Source organism: Manis javanica, chromosome 11 (genome assembly GCF_040802235.1).
Source record: "Manis javanica isolate MJ-LG chromosome 11, MJ_LKY, whole genome shotgun sequence".
NCBI classification, from domain to species: domain Eukaryota; kingdom Metazoa; phylum Chordata; class Mammalia; order Pholidota; family Manidae; genus Manis; species Manis javanica.
In genome coordinates this window covers 49,039,063-49,059,171 of record NC_133166.1, presented here as the reverse complement: position 1 = coordinate 49,059,171, position 20,109 = coordinate 49,039,063, and the positions used below count along the sequence as shown (strand labels likewise).

Below are 20,109 nucleotides of genomic sequence, written 5' to 3'. Positions count from 1 at the left end.
GAGTCTTAAAGATTTTCTACATGTAGTATCATACTGCAAAAATAGTGACAGTTTTATTTCTTCCTTATCAACTTGGATGTCTTTTTTTCTTTTTCTTGTCTGACTGCTGTGACTTCAACTTCCAGTACTATTTTGAATAAAAATAGAGACACAGGCATTCCTCTCTTGTTCCTATTTTTAGAGGAAAAGCTTTCAGCTTTTTACCATTGAGTATGGTGTTAACTGTGGGTCTGTCACATATGCCCTTTATTATGTTCCCTCTATATCCACTTTCTTAAGAGTTTTTTTATCATGAAAAGATTTTGAATTCTGTCAAATGCTTTTTCTTCTTCTACTGAGATGATCATATTATTTTGGTCCTTCCTTATATTGCTGTGGTATATCACACTGATTGATTTGTGAATATTCAATCCTTGATCCATCCTTGCATCCCTGAAATAAAGTCCATTTGATCATGGTATATGATTCTTTTAATGTCTTGTTGAACTAAGTTTGCTAATATTTTGTCAAGGATTTTTGCATCTACATTCATCAAGGATATTGGCCTGAAATTTCCTTTTTTGTGGTATCTTGACTGGTTTTCTTATCAGGATAATTGTTAGCTTTATAAAATGAGTTTGGAAGCATTCCCTCCTCTTCAAATTTCTGAGAGAGTTTGAGAATGATAGATATTAAATCTTCTTTGAAAATTTGGTAGCATTAAAAAATTAAGCCATCTGGTCCTTGACTGTTGTCTGTTGAGAGATTTTTGATTACTGATTCAATCTCCTTACTAGTACTCAATTTAGATTTTATAATTCTTCACGATTCAGTCTTGGTAGGGTGTATATTTCTAGAAATTTATCCATTGTCGAATTTGGTGGTATATAATTGTTCAAAGTAGCCTCATGATCCTTAGTATTCCTGTGATATCAATTGTAAATTACCCTCTTTAATTTCTTATTTTATTTATTTGACGCCTGCTTTTCTTGATAAGTTTAGCTAAAGGTTTGTCAATTTTGTTTATCTTTTCAAAGACCCAGGTCTAAATTTCATTGATCTTTCCTAATGTCATTTTACTATTTCATTCATTTCCATCCTGATTTTTATATTTCCTTCTTTTTACTGACTTTGGCTTTGTCTGTTCTTCTATTTCTAGTTCCTTTAAGTATGAAACTATATGGTTTATTTGAGACTTTTTGGTTTCTAGACATAGGTCTCTATTATAAACTCCCCTCTTAGAACTGCTTTGCTGCATGCCAAAGATTTGGTATGTTGTATTTCCATTTGCCTTAAGTTATTTTTCTATTTCTCCTTTGATTTCTTCCATGACCCATTGGTTGTTCAGTAGCATGTTGTTCAATCTCCACATATTTGTGATTTTTCCAGTTTTCTTCTTGTCACTAAATTCTGGTTTCCATTCCACTGTGATCAGAAAAGATGCTTGATATGATTTCAAACTTTTTAAAATTATTGAAACTTTTTTGGGGCCCAACACGTGATCTACCTTGGAGAATTTGAGCCCTATAATTTAGCTTAAAGACACCCCTTTAACATTGCAGTAAGGTTTGTTTTTTTGGTGGTAAACTCCTTTAGGTTTTACTTGTCTGGAAAACTCTATCTTTCATTCAATTCTGAATAATAACCTTGTTTGCTAGAGGATTCTTGGTTGAAAACTTGTTTTTTTTTCACTCTCAGTACTTTGAATGTATCCCTTCTGGCCTGAAAAGTTTCTATTGAAAAATCAGTTTATGGTCTTAGGGACTTTCCTTTGTACAAAACCAGTAGTTTTTCTCATGCTACTTTTTAAGATTCTCTCTCTATCTTTAACTTCTGATACCTTAGTTATAATGTGTCTTGGTGTGGATCCCTCTGGGTTCATCTTATCTGGAATTCTCTGGACTTCCTAGATGTAAATGTCTGTTTCCTTCCTAGATGTGGATATCTGTTTCCTTCCCCAGGGTAGTGAAGTTTCAGCCATTATTTCTTCAAATAAGTTCTATGTCCCTTTCTCTCTATCATCTCCTTCTTGGACCCCGTTATATGAATATAGTTCCACTTGATGTTTTCCCAAAGTTCTCTTAAGCTATCCTTACTTCTTAAAATTCTTTTATCTTTTGCTGCTCTGTTTGGGTGACTTTCACTGTCATGTATTCCTGATCCTTTCTTCTTCTTCATTTAGTCTGCTACTGAACCCCCCTAGTTTTCAGTTCATTTATTATATTCTTCAGCTCTGTGACTTCTGTTTGGTACTTTCTTTTGTTTTTATCTGTTGAAGTTCTCTTTGTATTTATTTATTCTTCTCATGAGGACAGTAAGCATCTTTGTGATCATTACACTTTATCAGGTAGATGACTTACCCCTGTTTCACTAAGGATTTTCTCTCTGGAGCCTTATCTTATTCTGCCATTTAGAACATATTTCTCCAGTTCCTCACTCTGCTTGACTCTTTTTTTTTTTTTAATGTATTACACAGAACAGCTATTTCTCTAAATCCTAAAGGAGTGAGTAGTCACGGGAAACCTGTCAGGGGGTTTTTTGGTCTGCTGTTTGTGCAGTGCCCTATGAGTGGTAGTCTGCCAAGAACTTTCTCTCAAGTTGTTACAGTCTCATGGCGTTCAGGATCACAAGCTCTGTTGGCCACCAGAGCCAGGCATTCAGTCAGCCTGTATGGACTGTGCACACCTGCTGGCTTTAGTGAGGTAACAGGAGACCACAGGTCAGGACACACCCCCACCAGCTTCAGTGAGGCAGGGGAAGAATGCAGGGACTGCATGTGCCTGCTGGCACTAGCAAAGTCAAGGGATAACACAAAAATGGTGCCCACCAGTGCCTCCATCCCTGAAGGGAATTTCAACAGCCCCCTGTCCCTCCAGCAGACACTTTAAGATTGGCAAATTAATTTCCTTCACATACGGTCTTGGCACTTTTCAAACTACTGCTTTTGTGCTGGGCTCTGGGGCACATGAGTTTGTACATGAGCCCTCTAAAAGCTGTATCTCAGTTTCCTACAGTCCTTTGTGTCTCTTGGACATAAGCCCTATTGGTTTTTAAAGCCAGACATATTGTGGTCACATCTTTCTGGTGCAGGTCCCAAGGTTTGGGGATCTTGAGGTAGCGCATGAATCTTTGCTCCTCAGGGAGAAACTCTGTGTTTGTGAAATCCTTCCTGTGCTGCAGGTCGAGTTTCTGGTGAGATGACATCTCTGCCTCTCCTACCTGTCTCAATGAGGTCCTTTTTTCATTTGCTGTGAAGCTAGTTTTCTGGTCGTTTTCAGAGAGAATTACTCCATATGTCACTATAGATTTGGTGTGTCCATGAAAGGAAGTGCGTTCAGAATCTTCCTATACTGTCATCTTGATCTAGTCTCTTAAAAGTCTAAAAATATGCACAACTAAACAGTATAGTGTTTAGGAATATGCACTTAGTAATACTAGAGAGAAAAGCAAGGGGGTTATTAAAAAGAAAATGTAAAGGTCATCACCTCTACAGAGAGAACAGATGTGATCTGAAGACCACACTAAACTTCACTAGGATCGGTAATGGTTTAATTTTTAAGTTTAGTCACAGATTATTATCATACCACAAGCTTTATCTCTATACCACATATAGATTTGACTGTATCAAATATTCAATTGATTAGGAAGAAAAAGTTTTAAGAATAAAATCAGGTGTAAAAGAATAAGAATAATCTTAAAATCATAAAGTAAAGAAATCTTATGAGAAAGAATAAATGAAGAAGACCCAAGAGGATACCTTTCAGCCATTCCTCACCATATCCTAAAGGTGTTTCATACTAACAAAAAGAGAATGGAAAAGAGAAACTAATGCAATAATATGACCTAAGAAAATTCCCAGAAAAAAAAAGAAAAGGCCTATAAATTCACAGAACCTAAACACATAGGTTGCTGAGAAAGACAAATATAAAATATTCTTTGTGAAATTTAACTACACCATTGAATAGAGACTACTGAAGATGTATAGCATATGAACTAACAGAAAGAGAAATCAGGAAAACAATTCCATTCACAATACCATCAAAAAGAATAAAATACCTAGGAATAAACCTACCAAGGAAATGAAAGACCTATACCCTGAAAACTACAAGACACTCTTAAGAGAAATTAAAGAGGACACTAACAAATGAAAACTCATCCCATGCTCCTGGCTAGGAAGAATTAATATCATCAAAATGGCCATCCTGCCCAAAGCAATATACAGATTTGATGCAATCCCTATCAAATTACCAACAGCATTCTTCAATGAACTGGAACAAATAGTTCAAAAATTCATCTGGAACTGCCAAAGACCCTGAATAGCCAAAGCAATCCTGAGAAGGAAGAATAAAGTGGGGGGGATCTCGCTCCCCAACTTCAAGCTCTACTACAAAGCCACAGTAATCAAGACAATTTGGTACTGGCACAAGAACAGAGCCACAGACCAGTGGAACAGAATAGAGACTCCAGACATTAACCCAAACATATATGGCCAATTAATATACAATAAAGGAGCCATGAACATACAATGGGAAAATGACAGTCTCTTCAACAGCTGGTATTGGCAAAACTGGACAGCTACATGTAGGAGAATGAAACTGGATCACTGTCTAACCCCATACACAAAAGTAAAATTGAAATGGATCAAAGATCTAAATGTAAGTCATGAAACCATAAAACTCTTAGAAAAAAACATAGGCAAAAATATCATGGAAATAAACATGAGTGACTTCTTCATGAACATACCTCCCCGGGCAAGAGAAACAAAAGCAAAAATGAACAAGTGGGACCATATCAAGCTAAAAAACTTCTGTACAGCAAAGGACACCATCAATAGAACAAAAAGGTATCCTACAGTATGGGAGAATATATTCATAAATGACAGATCCGATAAAGGATTGACATCCAAAATATATAAAGAGCTCACACACCTCAACAAACAAAAAGCAAATAATCCAATTAAAAAATGAGCAAAGGAGCTGAATAGACAGTTCTCTAAAGAAGAAATTCAGATGGCCAACAGGCACATGAAAAGATGCTCCACATCACTAGTCATCAGAAAAATGCAAATAAAAATCACAATGAGATATCACCTCACACCAGTAAGGATGGCTACCATCCAAAAGACAAACAACAACAAATGTTGGCAAGGTTGTTGAGAAAGGGGAACCCTCCTACACTGCTGGTGGGAATTTAAATTAGTTCAACCATTATGGAAAGCAGTATGGAGGTTCCTCCGAATGCTCAAAATTGAAATACCATTTGACCCAGGAATTCCACTTCTAGGAATTTACCCCAAGAATGCAGCACTCCATTTTGAAAAAGACAGATGCACCCCTATGTTTATCGCTGCACTATTTACAATAGCCAACACATGGAAGCAATCTAAATGTCCATCAGTAGATGAATGGATAAAGAAGATGTAGTACATATACACAATGGAATATTACTCAGCCATAAAAAAAACCAGATCCTACCATTCACAACAACATGGATTCAGCTAGAGGGTATTATGTTCAGTGAAATAAGCCAGGCGGAGAAAGACAAGTACCAAATGATTTCACTCATATGTGGAGTATAAGAACAAAGAAAAACTGAAGGAACAAAACAGCAGGAGAATCACAGAACCCAAGAATGGACTAACAGTTACCAAAGGGAAAGGGACTGGGGAGGATGGGTGGGAAGGGAGGAATAAAGGTGGGGAAAAAGAAAGAGGGCATTACGATTAGCATGTATAGTGCGTGGGGGGCACAGGGAGGGCTGTGCAACACAGAGAAGACAAGTAGTGACTTTACAGCATCTTACTACGCAGATGGACAGTGACTGTGAAGGGGTATGTGGGGTGGACTTGGTGAAGGGGAGAACCTAGTAAACAAAATGTTCTTCATGTAATTGTAGATTAATGATATAAAAAAAGATGTATAGCAGCAGAAGAAAAAGGGGAAATAGGTGAAGATTACATGTAATGGAGTGAGAATCAGAATAGCACTGGAATTCTCGTTAGCAAAACTGAATTCAAATGTGATTACAGTGTTCTGAGAAAAAATGGTTTTGATTTGTAAACTATCTGTGGTGAGACTTTCAGTCAAGTTGTGTGGAACAAAATTATCTATAATTTACTGTTTATTTTTACTGGAAGATATATTTAAGCAAATTAAATGAATGTCAATAAGGTGAAGAATATAAGGGTCCAAAAAGCAGTGAGTCCAAATTAGGAAAGGAAGAACTGGCACCACCCCAGGAGAGACAACTCTGTATCTGTTATTGTTTGATCTTTCATTCTCTTCTCACTATGTGACGTTCTCTAGCTACCTGCTCTGGGAACACACTGCATTTTCCTTTGTTGTAGTTATCATAACTATAAATGTTACAATGAAAGTAATATTGATAACTTGTCTATCTCCTGTACTAAATACCAAACTCCATGAAGGAGGAATCATGCCTCTAGTTTTCACCACAGCATCTTAAAGCATGGTCTAGAATTGACCAATAATAAACCTACAAAGGTGACAAGAAGCCACGCCCTCCCAGGATGGTGGTCAGAAAGGAGCATGTCCTGTGGAGCAGAAATTCGTCTATCCCTGGAGCTACATAAACCCTAGAGCCCAGGTGTCAAATCTATCCAAGGATGGGTCTCCCACCTTCTCAAAGGGCATGTTAGATTCAGGTTAGATTATTTTCTTCTTCCTCATTTCCTACAGAAATCACTCTACAAATTCCAAATGCTCTGCATGTGTGTGTGTGTGAATGGAGTTGTGAATGGGTGGCTCAGAACTACACAGCTGCCCAATAAAATCAGGGTTTTTGAATAAATGAATGAATGTCTACAATCATGTTCAAAAAAACTCCTTTCAGCCATTCCTTACCTTCAAACCTCTACTAATTCATTTTTGCCTCCATGGCCTATATTCTGGAAATAGTCATAATCCAAATATCTGCGGGTATGAATTAGGCCATAAACATCTCTATTTTCTTCCCCCAATGCTAATCAATTATGAAATGCATTCTTCAGATATTTCCAGTCGCTCTTGTCCAATCTCAGTTTAGTCCACTATACCACCACCCACCCAGTATTTTAACTTCCTTACCTCTCTGCAACGAGATCTTAGTTTTACTTCCTGCCTCTGAGCCTGTTCTGTGTGTTTACTCATGAACTCCTTGTGCATCCAAGTCATCTGCCCTAGGCCCACGTTTAAATTAAGCTGCATTTAGATATACAGCTTCTGTTCACACGAAGGTCCTCTGCCTCATGTGGATACCAAGTTCTCAGCTTTTTGCCCCAGGGCTTTTTCTGTAGTTGTGGCTGCTGCCTGATCCCTACCCAGAATTTCCCAAGTTAACATCCCCTGGGGCAGACTTCTAACCACTGGCAGGGGTAGCCCTCAACTGCCAGTACTTTGCTGAGACTATTTTGAGGTGCTTGCTACTTGCTTCCTCAGTGGGCCCAAACAATAACTTTTATTGACTTCTCTTTGCCTGCTACATGCTCTTCTGTTACATGCCTGTCCCTTCTACCAGGCTTCCTGGAATTATCTCCTGGTAATCCAGCTGTAAATCCTTATCTCAAGACCTGGTTCACAAAATCCTGAAGATGAACACTTGATTAAGTTTCAGCACTTATCCTGTCAGTTTTTCAAGATTTTGACCCTTGTGACTCATTTACTCCTAAAAAATTTATTACTTTGACTTTTCTCACAATGTACTCATCTATTCCTACTTTGCAGACCCCTCCTTTGTCGGCTTCTAGTCTCCATAAGCTAAAGAATTCTGGTATCTGTCCTTAGACTCCCTTGCTTAGTGTGACATGTAGTCTCCCCATATGATGTCCATTCTCTTGGACTCAACAGCTATCTATTTATTTATTGATGACTATCAAATTGACTTCTACAGCTTATGTATTCTAAAGTTATAAAAACATTTTTATTGCTTATAGTGTATCCCCAGTTAGATATCCCCAGAGGCACCTTAATACTCATATTTCAATAAATCTATTCATTACCTTACGCCAAACACACTTCTTTCTATATGCTTTTGAGTCAGTAACCTCCCATTGTCCACCTTCTTACCCATTCTTGCCACTCTTATTATTTTCTTCTTCCTCATTTCCTACAGAAATCACTCTACAAATTCCAAATGCTCTGCATGTGTGTGTGTGTGTAATCTATAACACTCTTACTGTTCATCTTCCAGCCAATGCCTTTATTATCTCTTACCTATACTAGGTAAGATGGCTAATATGTGGACTGCTACAGTTAACAACAGCAATGAACTAGCCATACTATTTAATACATCCAGCCCACTTTCAACAGAACAATTTTTCTAAAACAATACATAATCATGAGAAACTTCTTAAAATTATTGCATCATGCATTAGCATTTTTTAATTTATTAAAATAATTCCCTATCCAGGAATCAGGAATCTGGGGAAATGGTACAGACAGACTAACATTTTATGATTAGTATAGAAGAGGTTGTTTGAGGAGGGACAGAAGTGTGACGTCTCAATGGTGATCCAAGGAAGCAAGCAGGAGAAGGCACTAGGACTTCAGACAGAAAGAAATTGATGCCTAAAGGCAAATTTTATTCCTGAGTGAGTTATTTTTAACCCAGCTGTCTCTAAGAAATGGAATTTGTAAAGATACCTAATAAATTTTACATATTAAAAAAATTAAAATTATATCAAAATAACTTCCATGTGCCTGGATGATTCAGCAAGTGATATTTGCAGTCCACTCCTTATATTACAGAGTTTTCCAATATCAGATTATGCTACTATATAATGATAAACCAGTAAAAAGTCAAGATTGTGACTATTCTTGCTTCCTCTCCACTATAAAGATATGTTGAAATATTTTCAGCTCTTTTTACTCAGCCAGTTTCTGATCACAACCCAAGGAAGGTAGTTAAAATAGGCCATTGACAGACTGATAATACTTATTTTCTCAACAATGATCTTTGGTAGGTGATAAAATGCTACATCCCTTGTAAAGGGAAAGGGCAGCTGCCTACAAAATAACACTGATCTTCTAAGGTGTGAGCAAAAAAAATGTATTGTGCAATAAATCTATGAAGCAAGTAGTTATTTTAGGACTACGGGGTGACGTCAAATGTGGTCTTTTGAAGGTCAGCAATTCTTATCTATGTTATTAGAAATTTCAAGGAGAACTGCATGCAGTATATTAATCTGAATTACTTTTTATGTAAATTATTTTGTGGGTCTTTACAACTAAATTAAAAACAAAAGTTTAGGCCTATATTTATTGCTCCTCATCTTTGGAAGTTTCAGAATTGACTATAAAACACAGTAGAAAGAATATGGAGAGAATGACCATTGTTACTTAAAAAGATTCTCCATTGACTATAGGACAAAATTCATATTTCTTAAGATGGAAGACACAGATGTTCACAAACTGTCAACTAACTACCTTTCCAGGCTCATCTCTAGGACTCTGATGAGTATTCATTCATTCATTATCCTGCACGCACACACACCCAATCCACCATACCCAGACATAATTCATTATAAGGCTCCTTTGCATCAGTGTGCTACTGATGTCTTATTGTTACTCATTTTGTGATGGAAAACTTCTATTCATTCTTCAAAGCATAAGAGACACATAACTAACTTCTTTTGTGAACTCTCCTCAGTAACGCTGCAGGTAGCATACAACTTTGTATGCATCTCCCTTTGATATAATTGTTACCATACACTTCAGATATGATCGTGTAATCATAGACTTTCCATTTCTCCTCAGATCAGCCACTCAATCCCAGAAATGATTTTCAAGTACCTCTCTAGCCTAATCCACCCTCATCCTGACTGAATTTCTTTCTCTTCTTTGAACGTGCCATGCTGGTTCTCAATTCTTTCTTACCTTAATTTCTTATCCCCACAGGGTTCAGCTTCAAGGTAAAGCTGGCAAGAAGTTTCCCTTGACCCCTAAACTAGGTTAGGTCGATTTGATCCCAAATGCCAATGGCCCTTTCAGTTTCTATTATAATGCTATTCAATTATAATTTCTTGTTGGTTTTCTCCAGCAGGCTGTAAGCTCCATGAGAACAGAGGTAATCTCTCTTTTATTTATTGCTGTTTTCCTAACAGTTGGTATGTTGCCTGGCACATTAGAGGTAACTTATAATTACTGTAATAAGTCAACAAATAATAAATTCACTGCTTCGCTACACATTAGATATCTTTCAATCACTTAGCTTTTGTGAGTCCATGAACCCAATCATTCATCCCTGTATCCATTTAACATTTATTTAACAATTTGTGCCTAGCATCATACTCTCCAGAGATCCATAAGAGTCTGAGACACAATTCTGGTATTGAAGACACTTGTAGACCGGGTAGACGAGGATATAAAGAAGTGTGCTGCTTAGTTAAAATGATTTATTCACAGGTATACTCTTGGTCTAAGCCTGGCCAGTATGCATACTTTCTTCCCACAGGCAACAGTGATTGCTTTAGGAATGGACATTTGAGGCAAATGGCTTTGATCAGAGTAAATCCAAGAACCTGCATAAGAGCTCCGAGAAAACTAACACTCACTCTGTTCCTGTGCTGATCATGAAGTTGGCAGGTCTAGTGTTATAACCAGTCCTATTGCCACCTCATGAGACTAAGCAAATAAAGCAAATGAGGAAGAGAAATATTAAGAGACAAAATGAAACTATTTGAGCCCCCAAATAGTATTTGATCTACTCCTGAATATTTCAGTTATGGAATCAATAAATTCCCTCTCTCCTCTCTTATTTATGTTTTTTGTTTATTGCATTATTTGAATTGGGCTTTCTGTGACATGCAGTGGAATTTCTTACTAATTCATGGAGTCACAGATGAGGAAACATTTTAACTTACTCTTAAAAGTGGTGGAGCAGTTTGTGTAGAGGAAAATAATATTGATAGTAATAATACCATGTAAGCTCTTACTTTGTGCAGCCTGTTTCACCGTTCTAAGTGATTTGCTTAGTGTAATGAGTAGTACTGGCAAAAACTCAGGGGTATAAAAGATAACAGTGCATTTGAAGTATACAGTGACTGCTCAATGTCTTCAATAAGATGTTCACTGGGAGAAGGAGATCAAAAGGCAGGGATGAGAATGAATAACACACAGCAGTCAGACTGCCACAAATTCCATAGGTCATGCTAACAGCAGCTCTGAGTCCCTTTCTAGTCAATAAAAACATAGAAATGCAGTCAATCAAGCCAATCAGAATTTCTCATAACTAGATTTCTACTTAGAAAATAAAACTGAATTGCCTCCAAATTTCATTTTATAAAAAGCTCCAAATGGTGCGGTAAAGCAGAATTCCAAGGAGGTTAAGTGACTTGTTCTAGGTAAAATTAGGCAACTAATTAGGAACTACAATAAAATGTAATTCCCAATTGCAAATCTGGAATTATTTTCAAATTACTGCAGGTCCCAACCAGTTTTCTTAGTCTTCATAGACACCATAGCATAGATTTAAAGAAGCATAGACTTTAGTGCTAAATAATATTGGTTTTCTCAGCTCTATGACTTATTAACTGTGTGACCCCCTAAGAAGTAGCTTAACTTTACAAAGTCTCTCTTTCTCATCTATAACATGAGAATTTTATCTCTTTTTTCTCATAGGATAATTTTGAAAATTAAATGAGAAAACATTCAGCACAACCCCCAAATGCACACATTTAGTCTGTATGTAGTAAAGACTACAAAAACATTTTATAATAATAAGAATAAATATCTCCTCTTCCATTCATGTTCAGTAATATGGATATAATATTTTTCAACAATACCTAAGTGTAAGTCCACCTTGTCCTAGAACATGATCATCTTTTATTTATTAGGATTCATTTGAGGGTTGGGATAAGAAGGCTCAGATAAATACAAAGCTTGAGAAAAATGCATTAGATAATGTGGTTTCCCCTAAGTAGAAAGAAATGCAAAGTTGTATCTCATTATATTAAGTTCATTTGACAGCTGCAGAAATCTCATTGTGATAAAATATGAATTAACACTTGCTATATTCAAGAAATCAGATGCAAGTGGCATATAAAAATAGGGTTGTTTGTTGATTCAAAGAGATTATCTCCACAGGTTCATTTGTTTCCCCCAGTTGAAATGGCCACCTGTGGTTCTCAAGCCTCTTGATCAGAGGCTTGTTTGAAGTAATAAATCAGATATGCATTGGACCAATTTCGAGATCCAGAGGAAGGGGAAGCAAATTGGTTAACACCATGTTGGTGTGAGCCTGCCAAGTGGCAGGTCATCAGCTGGTCATATAGAACAAACAGACTGCACACATAGAAGGTGAAGAGTAATGAACAGCTGATGCACATTTGCACCACTGATTGTTCCCAGGGCCCAAGGCCAAGAGTTAGTCCCCTGATAGGGAAGCTTACCTTTGGATCATAAACTTCACTCCTGCAAAGTGGTGGGAAACAAGGAACCTTCTCTGCTGGGATGGCCATCAGATTGCTTAACTTCAGCTTTGGTTCATCCATCTCACTTTGCTTTTTCTTTGGCACCTGGTGGAACAATAAGGGAAGAGAACTATTTAAAGATCTGGAAGTACTGACTGGAAAAGGAAATGTAGTAATTAAGCTGTTGTGTAAGGATTTGAGAAAATAATTATGAATCTGCAGAGAACTTTGAGGACAGAGCCATAAGGCTCCTTACATGAGAGCCAGAGATTGGGTCTCAGACATTCTAGAGGCTCTTACGATCCTGGGCAGATTTGAAAATGGAAGGCAAGATGGGAAAAGAGAAGGATAGAGGGAAAATGATGGAGAAACATGATGGGAAAGGGAGAGTAAGACACATAAAATGAGGCATTTACTCAAAAGTTATTAATGAAGACCCACCCTGTATATGTCTCTAAATGAGTCACTGATGACAGAAAGCCTATTTAAATCCCCACGTTTGAGGGATTCAATTCTAGAAGGCAAGAAAGCTAAGAAAACAGGTAAGTTCAACACGAAGTGATATGCAACCAAAGCATACCAAGCAGGGAACAGACTTGTTTGGAAAGTTGGTGGAAGTAACAGGAAGGAACAAATAAAAGAATATCTGAAAAATATAAGCTACTTGGAGAAGTTCAAGAAATATAAAATCTGATAGCTTGCAGATGATGACATGCAAGGCTTGTGGTTTCTCAATAGATATTATGGCAGAGTTTACTTGTTTTAGTTCATAAAAACTAACTGCATACTCAGGCAATAGATCAAAGTCAGAACTTCTTCTAAGTGCAGTTTATTTTTGAATATAAGCCTGAAATGCATCTGAATATCATTTAATTATCAGATTTTTCAAAAGGTGCCTTATATTTTTACATTAAGTAACATCTCTCACAAGGAGGATCCAGCAATGATTCGCTGTTTTAAATGCTGCACTTTAAAGAGGAAAAGTAACTTTGCTATTAGCACTAACCTATAGATAATTTATTAATCAAGAAAAGGGGTATAATTCAATATCTATGACAGATGTAACACCACAAATGAACCATGAAAAAAAGTCACTTAAAACTATTGAAACTGTTCAACTGTCAACAAAATTTTGCACCTGAATGGACTTGGAGGGGGCAGTGTTGAAAAAATGAGAAAAGGGTAACAGGAATAATCCTCTGGAGTCCATAGTGATTTTGTTTTCTTCTAGCTCTGGATTATTAGGAGATATGTTGTCTTATTTTGCCTTGAACTGAAATCATTAAAATCAAAAGAATTTATTTTGGGAAAAAGAATACTCTATAAAATATTAGATTTTTAACACTAGTTTCAATGACAAGTTAGCCAGTGTCATATTTTCATTTTCTGACCTACTATGAAGTGAGTTAGCAGTACCTGCCTTTAAAGCAAGGGTCAGGTCAGAGGACAGTTTAAGGGAAAATTTTATGTCAAAAGAAAAATAGTGAGCCTGATACAAATCAGAAATTCTTAAGCTTTAACTTTCAACACTGGTACAAACCACCTGACATGAGAGAGAGAGAACAGCTGAAGAGGAACTGATAATTCCATGCAGGAAGAAATATTTTTTCCCAAAAGCTGCACTGGTTAGTCGGAGGTGAGTTGGGAGTGCTCTGATGACTGCCACAGGTTCTATGTTATGGACAATGGCTAAAGCATCCCGAATTGTCACAGACCCTCTCTGTGGGAGTCTGGATCACTATGCAAAGAGCCGTAAGTGAGCAAAGTAGAGTGTCAGCACCTTGATGCCCCAAGTGACCTGGGAACTTCACAAGGGCTTCCACTTCTACAGTTGGTTTGCTCTTTGAAACCTGGGACTGTATTTTTGGAACACAACAACATGGTTTAGAACCCAGGTTCCAAATTCAGAAAAACCGAGTTAGAGGCTAAGTCCTGGCAGTTTCCTCACATGAGAAGTGATGATAGTAACAGTGCCTGTTTCACAGGGTTGTTGGGAACTTCCTGTGAGCTAAACACAACACATGGGCAAAACACAACACACATCAGGTCCCCATCTGCTTCAATCATATGAGCTTCTATATTTATTCTTAATAACAGAAATAATGCTATATGAACCCATTGGACTCTTAAATCATGTTTTGCTGTGGGAAATGTGGGAACACCCTTACTACAATGCATTGGATATCAAAACAGATGAACTGGATTAAACTGATAATTGGAAATTCAGTTTAGAAAAAGAATTATGCTTTAATACAAAAGCAAAACAAGAACAGCTGATGTTTCAGAACTTATAAATCAACTTCATATTCATTATTACACTTCATTCACAGAGATCTTCTGCAGAAAAAGAAATTTTATTACCAGTAGGTGAAGCTAATTATCTACAGCAATAGAGTCAGGATGCAGTGGAGATGAGATGAAATCCAAGCCTTCTAAGTACAGGTAAACTATCCTTTCCAGGTAATTTTTTAAAAACTATTTTGCATTTTCCAAAATGATAATTTATTAGTTTTATAATAATTCAATAGACATTTCCAAAATAATTTAGAAAACTGAACCATTTTCTGAAGAACCACAGGTTCTGGATGTGAGCTCGCTTCTTTGAAATGAGAACTAGATGGCTATATAAACCACAGCAGGTAATATTACAGTCGGTCTTTCTCAGGGATCTCTCTCATTCTTCTCATCTCACTCCTCTACATACTTTTCCAGTGTGATCTCATGAATTTTTGTTCCTTTGATGCTGATAACTCCCAAATCCATACACCTAGCACCACTGTTACATAAATGTTTCCAACCTGTCTCTCGGAATGCCTACAGGACACATCTTGGAGGGGTGTCTGCTAACTCTGCAAAGTGTAAATGTGATTGGCAGTTTGCATTGCCCATCCAGCTCAAAGTCACTTATAAGGTCTCTCTTGCACCTTATATCTTCTATCTCTTACTCATTCTGTTATTCCTAAGGGCAGCTTTCTTGCAGTTTGTTTTTGCTCTTTTCCCATAGCTGCAAGCTGTTTTGCCACAAGCCTTTTGCACATGCTTTTCTCTTCTCTGAAACTCCAGAAGTAGCTTCCTCTCCTTTGCCTAATTAGCTTTTAAACATCCCCCAAAGGAGAGAAGAATGGAATTTGAGAAACTGTAAAAAATGCATCACAATATATTTCTAGTATTGATTGAAGAAGATATGATTTCCCAGAGAATTCCAGAAAACAAATACATTTGAATTCTCAAGTGCATCAATTTCATGTTACTAATACATCAAATTCTTCATGATTTTGAAGGACAAAAAAATGAGTTTACTAGAATTTATCTCTATTCATTCATGTCAAAGATAAGAGTAGACATTTTCCAGATAATTTTAACAAAGGATAATTCGAAATAAGTAATTCTAAAATTAAATTTTATATACAACCTAAGGCTTATTAAACATAACCTAGTCATATGAACCTCCATGTCTTAACAATGAAAATAACATAAAAAGTAACAACATAAATATGTTTAAAACAATACCAAGAAACCATAACCCTCTAAGCCATTTATTTAACATGGAGTTAATCTGGAGCAGTTGTGAAGTACTGTAGATACTCTTACTAAAGGAAAACTTTTTAGTTACTGTTTCATAACAGAATGAAGTTACGTGTTAGTAGTAGGATCTTTTCGCCACAAACGAATGAATAAATTAAATTGAAAACATTGTCCAAAAAGGCTTGTTCTGGTAAATATTCCCATCTAATTATAATGTAATTAAATCCATGGGCTTTGGATTAAGGGTGAACTTTGCAAGTTCTCAATCACCCTAGTCTTATTTTTTTCTCATTTGAGAAATAAATAAAGACAATTTTGTCTAGTAAGGATTTAGTGGGATTTATTCTTTCACATAACTTAATGTTTGTTCAGTATCCATTACACAATAAGCAGCATTAGTAATGAACAAGGTACACAGGCTACTACACTAAGTTTACCACTGAATAGAGGAGATTTTATTAGAGAGAGTGTGTGACAAATCACTTAGCATATCACTTTGTACACAAAAAACACTCAATAAATGATAATCATCATTAGTGTTGTTATTCCTCTCAAAGAAGTAATAGAGCACACCACCAGACTAAAGGATACATGGGGGCTGTGTCAGCTCAGTTGCATTCATATTTATACACACATGCACACATTCACACACACAAATATATTCATATACATACACACACACACATACACATAAACAAATACACAGACATGTTAAGGATTCTGTAATCTCCACTACAATTCTTCATTTTAAAGGTATAAAGCCAATACAGCTTCTCTTAATACAGAAGGCTTAGGATTCAAACTAATTTAATAAAGATTTTAAATGAAGTTGAACTAGTCAGTGATTCATAGGTCAGAAGTGGGTGGCAGGTGACAGAGGAGAAGGCCTCAGACAGAAAAGAAACTCTCAGTACCAGTTTTCCATTCAGAATGCTACAAAGTATTATTTCTTCTGTTGTATTAACCTGTCGTTGATGCAAAAGTCACATTTTCCCAGACTTCTATCCATGAAAGCATTTATATTTAGTTTCTGAAAATAAAATTTGTCAAACAGTCCCCAAAACCAAGAAAACCAAAGGTTAAGTACGTTTTTTATGAATCTTAAGCATATTCTTCATGATTAAAGATTCTTAAAGAATCTGCTCCCTCTTGCTTTATCAAGAGCTATACAATTTTTATAATTAGCATACTATACAAGGTTCTCTGTTATAAGAACATAATCATTTTATTTTAATTTTAAGATGACTGACCTTGCTGTCTTTAGTAATTTGGAATTATATAGAACAGACGAGAAATATACTTTTAAGCCTGTATGATACCAAACCAAAGCCTTTCATAGTTTTCCTCTTCTTTTCTCCAGATTATATTCATGAATGTATTAATTCTGAGCCAGAGTTTTCTGGTTTTCTGAACAAGAAATGGTGGCTTGTCTTTTTAAATTTAAATGTTATAAACAGTATCAAATGGATTTAAGGAACATAGCTTATTTATCCCAAGAATACATCTAAGCCTAATAAGTTTTTTGAAAATTTTCAGAGTCTGAGTAATATAATAATTGTAATAATAATAACAAAAATCATAATAATGTAGAATAAACCTCATTGTTTAATCTGAATATACTGAACAATAGTCTCACTTGTTTCCAAGCAAAGAAGTCATAAAGAATAGTATGCTAAGTCAATTGCCTTAAGACTACATAAAACATAGATAGGAAGAATTATGAAATATCTTTGCCCTTCTTTAATAAGGGTAAGGATGAAGGATTAAATGGGTGATTAATATGATTGTCCCTGTAGTCCCCATAATTGATCTATTTCATATAAAACTATTGAAAGTCAACAATAAACTATATATTATTGAAGTTATCTTTGACAATTTGGTTATGCAGACATTATATTATAAATAATTTATAAAGAAACAAAAAGACAAATAAACATGCTTATATTCAGATTTTTGCCTCTGTTGTGTTCTAAGAGTTTTACAGTTTCATGACTTACATTAGGTCCTTGATCCATTTCGAATTTACTTCTGTCTATGGGGTTAAACAATAATCCAGTTTCATTCTCTTGTGTGTAGCTTCCCAGTTTTACCAACACCAGTTGTTGAAGAGGCTGTCATTTCCTCATTGTATTTCCATGGCTCCTTTATTCTATATTAATTGACCATATATGGTTCAGTTTATATCAGGGCTCCCTAGTCTGTTCCATTGGTTTATGGGCCTCTTCTTGTTCCAGTACCAATTTGTCTTGATTACTGTGGCTTTGTAATAGAGCTTGAAGTTGGGGAGCATAATCCCCCCAGCTTTACTCTTTCTTCTCAGGATTACTTTGGCTATTCGGGGTCTTTTGTGGTTTCATATGAATTTTAGAACAATATTCTCTAGTTCATTGAAGAATGCTGTTGTTATTTTGATGGAATTGCATTGAATCTGTAGATTTTTTAGGCAGGATGGCCATTTTGACAATATTAATTCTTCCTATCCATGAGCACGGATGTGTTTCCAGTTATTGGTATCTTCTTTAATATCTATCATGAGTGTCTTGTAGTTTTCAGAGGATAGGTCTTTCACTACCTTCTTTAGCTTCATTCCTAGGTATTTTATTCTTTTGGATGCAACTGTGAATGAAATTGTTTTCCTGATTTCTTTTTCTGCTAGTTCATCATTAGTGTATAGGAATGTCACATATTTCTGTGTATTAATTTTGTATCTGCAACATAGCTGAATTCATATATTAGATCTAGAACTTTGGGAGTGAACTCTTTATGGTTTTTTATATACAATATCATGATATCTGCAAACAGGGGCAGCTTAACTTCTTCCTTGCCAATCTGGATGCCTTTTATTTCCTTTTATTTCCTTGTGCTGTCTGATTGCCATGGCTAGGACCTCCAATAAGATGTTGAAATGAAGTGGGGAGAGTGGGCATCCTTGTTTTGTTCCTGATCTTAAAGGAAAAGCTTTCAGCTTCTTGCTGTTAAGTATAATGTTGGCTGTGGGTTTGTCATATATGGCCTTTATTATGTTGAGGTACTTGCCCTCTTTGCCCATTTTGTTAAGAGTTTTTATCATGAATGGATGTTGAATTTTGTCAAATGCTTTTTCAGCATCTATGGATATGATCGTGTGGTTTTTGTCCTTTTTGTTGATGTGGTGGATGATGTTGATGGATTTTCAAATGTTGTACCATCATTGCATCCCTGGAATAAATTCTACTTGATCATGATGGATGATCTTTTTTATGTATTTTTTAATTTGGTTTGCTAATATTTTGTTGAGTATTTTTGCATTTATGTTCATCAGAGATATTGCTCTGTAATTTTTTTTGTGTGGTGTCTTTGCCTGGTTATGGTATTAGAGTGATGCTGGCATCATAGAATGAGATGAAAGTATTCCCTCTTCATCTACTGTTTGGAAAACGTTAAGGAGAATGGGTATTAGGTCTTCACTAAATGTTTGATAAAATTCAGTGGTGAAGCCATCTGGTCCAGGAGTTTTGTTCTTAGGTAGTTTATTGATCACCAGTTCAATTTCATTGCTGGTAATTGGTCGGCTCAGATTTTCTGTTTCTTTCTGGGTCAGCCTTGGAAGGTTATATTTTTCTAGAAAGTTGTCCATGTCTTCTGGTTATCCAGTTTGTTGGCATATAATTTTTCATAGTATTCTCTAATAATTCTTGTATTTCTGTGGTATCTGTATTGATTTTTCCTGCTTATGTGAGTAGACTCTCTTTTTTTCTTGATAAGTCTGTCTAGCTGTTTATCTATTTTGTTTATTTTCTCAAAAAAGCAGCTCTTGCTTTCATTGATTTTTTTTTCTATTGTTTTATTCTTCTTGATTTTATTTATTTATTCTCTAATCTTTATTATGTCCCTTCTTCTCCTAACTTTGGGCCTCATTTGTTGTTCTTTTTCAAGTTTCTTTATCTGTGTGTTTAGAGTGTTCATATGGGATTTTTCTTCTTTCCTGAGGTAGGCCTGTATTGCAATATACTTTCCTCTTAGCATGGCCTTCGCTGTGTCCCACACATTTTGTGGTGTTGAATTATTGTTGTCATTTGTCTCCATATATCACTTTATTTCTATTTTTATTTGGTCATGGATCCACTGATTATTTTGGAGCATGTTGTGATGCCTCCATGTGTTTGGGGGCTTCTTGGTTTTCTTTGTGTAATTTATTTTTAAATAGTTTCATACCTTTG

The 20,109-nt window shown here is 36.0% G+C and overlaps 1 long non-coding RNA gene across 1 annotated transcript in view; it reads right to left on the bottom strand.

Moving 5' to 3' along the window:
• LOC140844268 (uncharacterized) overlaps positions 1-20,109 on the bottom strand; it is a 216,548-nt gene that overhangs the window by 137,104 nt on the left and 59,335 nt on the right. Inside the window, exon 3 of the long non-coding RNA XR_012122417.1 lies at positions 12,365-12,490. This is a non-coding gene — a long non-coding RNA (uncharacterized lncRNA). The remainder of the gene's footprint in view (positions 1-12,364; positions 12,491-20,109) is intronic.